At 36.7% G+C, this 6,952-nt stretch overlaps 1 protein-coding gene across 2 annotated transcripts in view; it reads right to left on the minus strand.

Moving 5' to 3' along the window:
* The window catches only part of rnf24 (ring finger protein 24), a 36,285-nt gene extending 33,641 nt beyond the window's left edge, over positions 1-2,644 (minus strand). The window contains exon 1 of one of the 2 annotated variants that reach the window (XM_082164940.1): positions 2,254-2,644. The gene's annotated coding sequence lies outside the window, so the exon portion shown is untranslated. The remainder of the gene's footprint in view (positions 1-2,253) is intronic. The other variant, XM_082164941.1, reaches the window with a different exon arrangement.
* Between the last annotated feature and the right edge of the window lie 4,308 nt (positions 2,645-6,952).

The following is a 6,952-nucleotide window of genomic DNA, read 5'->3' on the forward strand; positions in this document are numbered from 1 at the left end:
GCATTTTGTACATGATTACAAAGCAAAAACATCAGAAATTATCAATTATTATTTGGTTTTCATCAGCATGTTGAAATATTGATAAACTTGCATGTATCTGAACGCAGAGTGAAAACAGATGGATTTGAGGGTCAATTGCCCATGTATAAACTGCTTTCAACAGTGAACTGTGGGCAAATGTTTATAGTTTTGGAATACTGCTCCACATTAGGCCACAATGTTGACCTCTTCACCAGAGGGGGCTGTTATTTTCATTGTCTAGTACCAAGCAGCCAGAATGGCATAAGGCAAATTGACATCTCTGGACATTGTGCACAAAAACAAGTTCCTGATTAGTTCTTATTACATGCCGTACATTTCGTTCAGCCAGCTAGACTGAAAAACAGCATGCAAAGCTCAGTGAATTACACCAGAGACCAGACCTGCATGCTTGATGATGTGAGAAATACAAGTAAATTATTTTTTTCTCGCCATGACAAATTAAGAGGAATTCTGTTCTTTGGAGCTCTTAGGTTCAGAGGCAATGCTAAAGTTTAAAAATAAGTGGTAAATCAGTGGTTCACAATTCAAAACAAACTCAAAATTGTGGTGGTCCACAACCCAAAATGGGTTGCAGGTCTGTTCTGATAGGCTCATGGACATTTGAAGTGAAACAATGTTAAATACAAATAATAACATGCTACAGTTGTGCATAACTATAGGCTACGACAAATATAAGATGAACATAAGTTCTTCCCTAAAAAACGACTAAAACTAAATTTATCCCAGAAAGAAAGTAAACCCCAAAATACAGGTTTATCGTCGGATAGACGTAGTCGTAGACCTATGAATTTTATTTTATTTTAATCTTGGTCTATTTGTCATGTAAGGCAAAATTAAATAAAGTGTCAATGCAGCATTACTAAACATTCTCCAGCGCTGGAGTTCATAATGAAGTGCACCGATTACTATTGTGTTTACATTGTGTAACAGGAGCACGTGGACAACAAACAGCTGGGGTCAGGCCAGCACGCGCCTAGAACGTTCTGCTCACGCCACGCGCTTTCTTTATTATCATTATGACGTCGAGAAGTTTGACAACACAAATGAATGAACGAGCATTCAGCAAAAAAGCGCTTGTCGCAGTGTCAGACTAACACATAGCCGATAAAAGGCCACAAGAAAGTGCTGCTGAAATTCAGAGGCAGAGTGGTTTTGAATTGCATTCGATTAGTTAAACCATTTCAGGACTTGCTCCGGTTATAATTGTATTCGTCTGATAATAGGCGGTGTCTCTACTGAGACTAACGTTATACAGAGAAATGAAAGTAGAAGCGAAACCACAAATGCCTAATAGTAATTAACATAAATAGTATACGTCTATAACCGCTATTAAACACTTAAAAAACTTACATTAGATCACAAGACGTTCTGCTATCTGCAACATTAATGGGAAGTCCAAATCATTTCTGCGAATCGATTCGTTCAAACAGATTCAGCTAAAAGGGATTCAGCGTTCTTTACGTTATGACGTAGTCAGTCATCCCGTGGTCCCTGACATTATGTTCCAGTAAAGCATTTTGTAAGCACATATTACTGTTTATTACGTTGTTACATTTTATTGATAGCCAGCTAATAAAAGTATTGTAATTTAGTGCCCTAGGGTTTCACAGTAATTAGCCAACTGTGTTAACATACATTTCATGTTGAATTTAAATGCAATTTCCATTTCCATTAAACTGCATATTTTATACTCTAATATAATTTAATCTCTTAACTGAAAGGTTTATTCATTCTTAGATAAAGTGTTGTTTATTGCAGTCAACTCTTGTTGCTTGGTAAAATATATCCAGTAGCCTACCATTCATATGTAATATTTAACTCTTAAAGTAACTTTCATAGTTTTCGCTTTATTCCAAATCCTTTAACACATATCGTATAACGAATCTGACATGTTCGAAAGAGGCGCTTCAATGAGTCGGCGAGTTGATTCAAGAGTGAGCCGCACGGACCGATTCAGACCGATTGTGAAACGACTCAACCGAATCATTATAAGGATCCGACTCAAAAGAATAATTCGTTAAGGATCCGGACATCGCTAACCAGCAGGCTAGCGGAGTAACGTTACAAGACATCAGTTTATGTATTTCAACCTTCAGTTTAGGTCTCGCGCTTTAATCAGTGCACTCGAGGAGTAAATAATGCCAAGGAAGAATGTCTGTTTATGATAGTGCATAACATATTTGTTCATGTGGTGTAGTATTATAGACTTACCAGCCGTTTCTCCGCCACTCCTCCCTCCTGCTCGGTCACAAACCCAAACAGATGAGAAAAGAGCTCAAATTCAGCGCGTCCTCAATGTAATACAGCTCCAACCTTTTTCTAACAACCGACCATAAATAAACCAACCACGTCTTTTAATCTGCAGCAATTCGAGCGCGATGGTAACAAATCAGAAATCATATAAACACAAGCATCGTAGGCTGTAAATTCACAGATGCTTGTTAAACAAAAATCTACAAAAACTCAAATCTCTTCCCAGGTGGCTTAAGGCTGTAGTGAAGTGTGTGCGCTCCTGATATGCGTCTGCATGGGGTGGTATATTGAGATTTTTGGTGGTGGATGTGAACTCAGCAGCACGTAGCTCACGACACGAGCAGGTCCCTCCTCCTCCTTCATCACAGAGAGAGAGAGAGAGAGAGAGAGAGAGAGAGAGAGTCAGTCCAGTGTGTGTGTGTGTGTGTGTGTGTGTGTGTGTGTGTGTGTGTGTGTGTGTGTGTGTGAGGGGAGCGATGCGGATGCTTTCAGAGAGGGAGGGGCAGATCATACGGAGCTCCTTCTGAACCTTCTTACATAGACTGTATGGAGTATGGACATTATATCCTCCTGAGATCCAGGCATCCAGCTATTAATTTGTGTCCAGTGTAGAGTATTTAGCATGCTTGCTTATAATATATATAATATAATACACCCTACAACCCTACATTCATTCGATAAGCATTTTGGAGAATGGATAATATCATAATAATATAATATAATATAATATAATATAATATAATAGTTAATAATATATTAATAACCAAATAAACTCTCAAGTCAAAACCCAATTCTCCAAGTTTGGAGAATGTATAATAATATAATATAATATAATATAATATAATATAATATAATATAATATAATATAATAATACACCCTACAACCCAACATTCATTCAATAAGCATGTTGGAGAATGGATAATATAATATAATATAATATAATATAATATCCTATAATATAATAGCCTATAATATAATATAATATAATATAATAGAGCATATTTCATAATATATTAATAACCTAATAAACTTGCAAGTCAAAACCAAGTGCAAGTCAAATTATAAAATGTATAATAATATAATATAGACTAATATAACATAATATAATATAGGCTAATATAATATAATAATCTTTATTTATCTATCTATCTATCTATCTATCTATCTATATATATATATATATATATATATATATATATACACACACACACACACACACACACACACAACCCCAGCAGTTTGGATAATATAATAAATATAATATAATATGTTTTCTTTTTCGCTGTATTTATAACTAACATGAAATCATTTCATATATTAAAGGGTTAGTTCACCCAAAAATGAAAATTCTGTCAGTAATTACTCACCCTCATGTTGTTCCAATCATGTAAGACTTTCGTTCATCTTCGGATCACAAATTAAGATATTTTTGATTAAATCTGAGAGCTATCTCACTCCTCCATAGGCTTCCAGAGGGACCGAAACTCGCCGGCCCAGAAAGTCAGTGAAGAAAATGTTGAAATAGTCCAAGTGACTACAGTGGCTCTACATTAAGTTTATCATGCGACGACAATACTTTTTGTGCGAAAAAACAACAAAAATAACGACTTTATTCAACTATTAGTGTTCTTCAATGTGGACCTCTGACGAGAGTTCACGGGGGCGCCACGACGCATGCGCGAGAACTGAGATTACGGCGTTCTTCTTCTACTACTACTTGTTACTGGCTGCTCACTCCTTAGGAGTATTATCGCCATCTACTGTACAAGATGACGTCCCGACATTGCCGGGGAGCGCAAAACGGTCTGTTTACAAGCAGCTGAAGACGCGCGCTGTATGTAAAACTGTATTCGTAAATATGTCCGCAGATTTCGATGTAGATGAAGATTTTTTTTTTTTTAACCAACCATACTTATTTGAACCAGAATACACAGACATTGAACTACAAGAGATGGAAGATGCTGCAACACAACCGCAGTCTGCTTCTGAAAGACAGAGAGCATTGGACAGCTGATGGTGTAAATGTAATCAGTGCCAAGCGATGCCTACTGAGGCCATCCTTAAAAATATTTTGGTTTGCCGTAACAGCCAAAAAAAAAAAAAAAAAAGGGGGTTGGTTGGTCGGTCTATATATAGCCTATATTCTTTCGCAAGTTAACGCAAGTTTACAACCGGCAAGTCGTTTTTTTTATCAACTTAAAAACCAAAGGGGACTTTTTTAGTCCAAAAGGGTAAAAAAATTATATGGGTTGGTCCTAAATTGACAGGGTCGGTCCCCAGATAGCAATTACATTTGGCCCGGATCCGTTTTAAGCCCCTTGCCTCCGTTTCTATCTTAGAGACGTTTTCTGATTGTGAACCAGATCCGTGCCAGATAGAGGTTTCAGCTTAAACATTCTAACTGCCATCAGTTCAGTATTTATATCATAAAACAGATCTGGCCCAGATCACTTTTCCCATAGGTAACCGAAAGACATTAGCTGTGTCTGACACTGATTTGGTCCAGATCTGCAATATGAATCTGAGCCGATACTGTTTTCACATAGGTTACACTGGTGTGGCCCGAATCTGTGTAACATATCTGAGCCGACTGCATTTAAAAAAGGGCTAAAAACTGCTCTGGCCCATATCTGCAAAACGGATTTGAGCCAACACTGTTTTGACAGAGACTACCTGATGTGGACCACATCCGAAATACTTTTCTCAAACTGTGTGAAGAACTCCGTGGAATAAACATTTTCAAAACAACATGGTTACCTGTCTGCATATTTTTTTTTCTATCTAGAGCATGAGATAAATGCATTGTCATAGAGCTGAGCAATATTATCAGTGTTTAAAAACTATACAGCAACATTTTGTGATGCTATAAGGTCCGTTACAGCACACACTGTAAAAAAAGTGTAATTTTACAGGTAATTGTCTGTATTTTTTTTTTTACAGATTTTTACCGTTTTGTCATTATTACAGCAAATATCTGTCAAATAAAAGGTATTTGCTGTAATTTAAAGGTCCACTGTTAATTGTACTGTATTTTGGTTTTACATCAATTTTACGTTTTTTAAAAGGAACTAATTTTACAGAAATTATTAGGTATTTACAGATTTTTTTCTGTGAAATTAGAAAACAAAGTAAAGAAGGTATAACTGCGGAAATCTGCATTCAATATGTTTTCCTTACAGATTATTAAGCATGTGGGGGTTAAAGTGGGTTTTTTTTAAGGTTAAATAATAGTATTTGTACATACAGTACCCTACATAGGCAACAGTAGGCCTGTATTGAATTATTTTTTATTTCACATTTTATTTTATACTCATTTTGATCATTATTTCATTGTCTTTTCATGTATATTTTATGAATATTTTTCCAAATCTCCGTTGCTGCACATTCAGGGCTTTGTGTGTGTGAGTGCGCGCGCACTCAAGTGACGCAGATTCAAATTCGCCGCCATTACTTTTCCGCTGTTTACTCCCGCCCACAACGGTTAACGTTAGCTGATCAGTCGAGTTTGGGCAAGCGGGAGATTTGAATTCAGTCTACTCTCGTGAAGTGGATTGTGAGATCAACAGTGGTTCAAAGCAATCGTATTCGTCAAGAGGCGAGCAGCCGTGAGCAGGAGCTATTGTCAGTCAGTCCGTTTGGATTCTTTGGAAATAACGCCCTTTTCAGTGAGCCTTGTTCGTCACAGCGGACATCATGCCAACCGATCACCGGCTGAGGTAAGAGTCTCATACTAAGTTACATGTGAACGATATTTTATATTACATTTGTGTTACGTTTACAGTTTTCAAGCTAACGGTAGCTTTCTTAAATGATTTTCTGTCATAACTGGCGAGAGCTGGAGGGCAAAACACTGAAAATGTAGCATCATGCGTCTTTACATTTTCCATCTGTTAAGAAAGATCAGTTGAACCCACATCTCAAAAGACCTAAAACAAGCTTTCGTAGACTTGTTATACATATCAAAGTCCGTTTAATTGTGTATAAAATCTTTGTTAATAGGCGATAGTATCTGTCAGTAAATCAATCTCTTAAATGGCGGGACATTTTGAAACACTGCCTGGAAGCTGAAAACTCTTCTCTTAAAAAATATCCTCGGTTTTAATTATAGTAAGCACGTTTTTGGCGGATATTTATTACCATTTTTAATAACCACAGTTATACTACAAATAGGCCTAACATGTTTTTTTCTTTGTGGTTAAACCATAGTTAATTTTCGTAAGGGTTAACATGGCTATCTCAAGACTGGTAAGAAAACGAATTCAGTAAATACTGTACTTGATGATGATGATACAGGAAAGCACATGAGACTAGAATATGAACACAACATGATAAATTGCATATTCTGGCTGCATCTGCTTGCCAACACGTAGAATGCATATATGTGCATATATTAGACTTATAAAATAAAAGTTGATAGAATGTTTGTGTTCTGATGAAGAAAGTAACGTATCTACATTTTGGATGGCCTGGGGTCATCATAGTAGCCTTTTTCATAGGATACTTTTGATCATTGGTTATGAAAATTGCATTGATCCAGATGAACAGACAGTTACACCCCTAACGTTAGGTGTCTTGTCTCAGCTCAGCTCAAAACTTCACTGTTAGCCTTTCCTGCTCAGCTTCCAGATCATAGTCAGGTTTTGCATTGTCTCAGTG

This window comes from Leuciscus leuciscus, assembly GCF_965113295.1.
Source record: "Leuciscus leuciscus genome assembly, chromosome: 3".
NCBI lineage: Eukaryota > Metazoa > Chordata > Actinopteri > Cypriniformes > Leuciscidae > Leuciscus > Leuciscus leuciscus.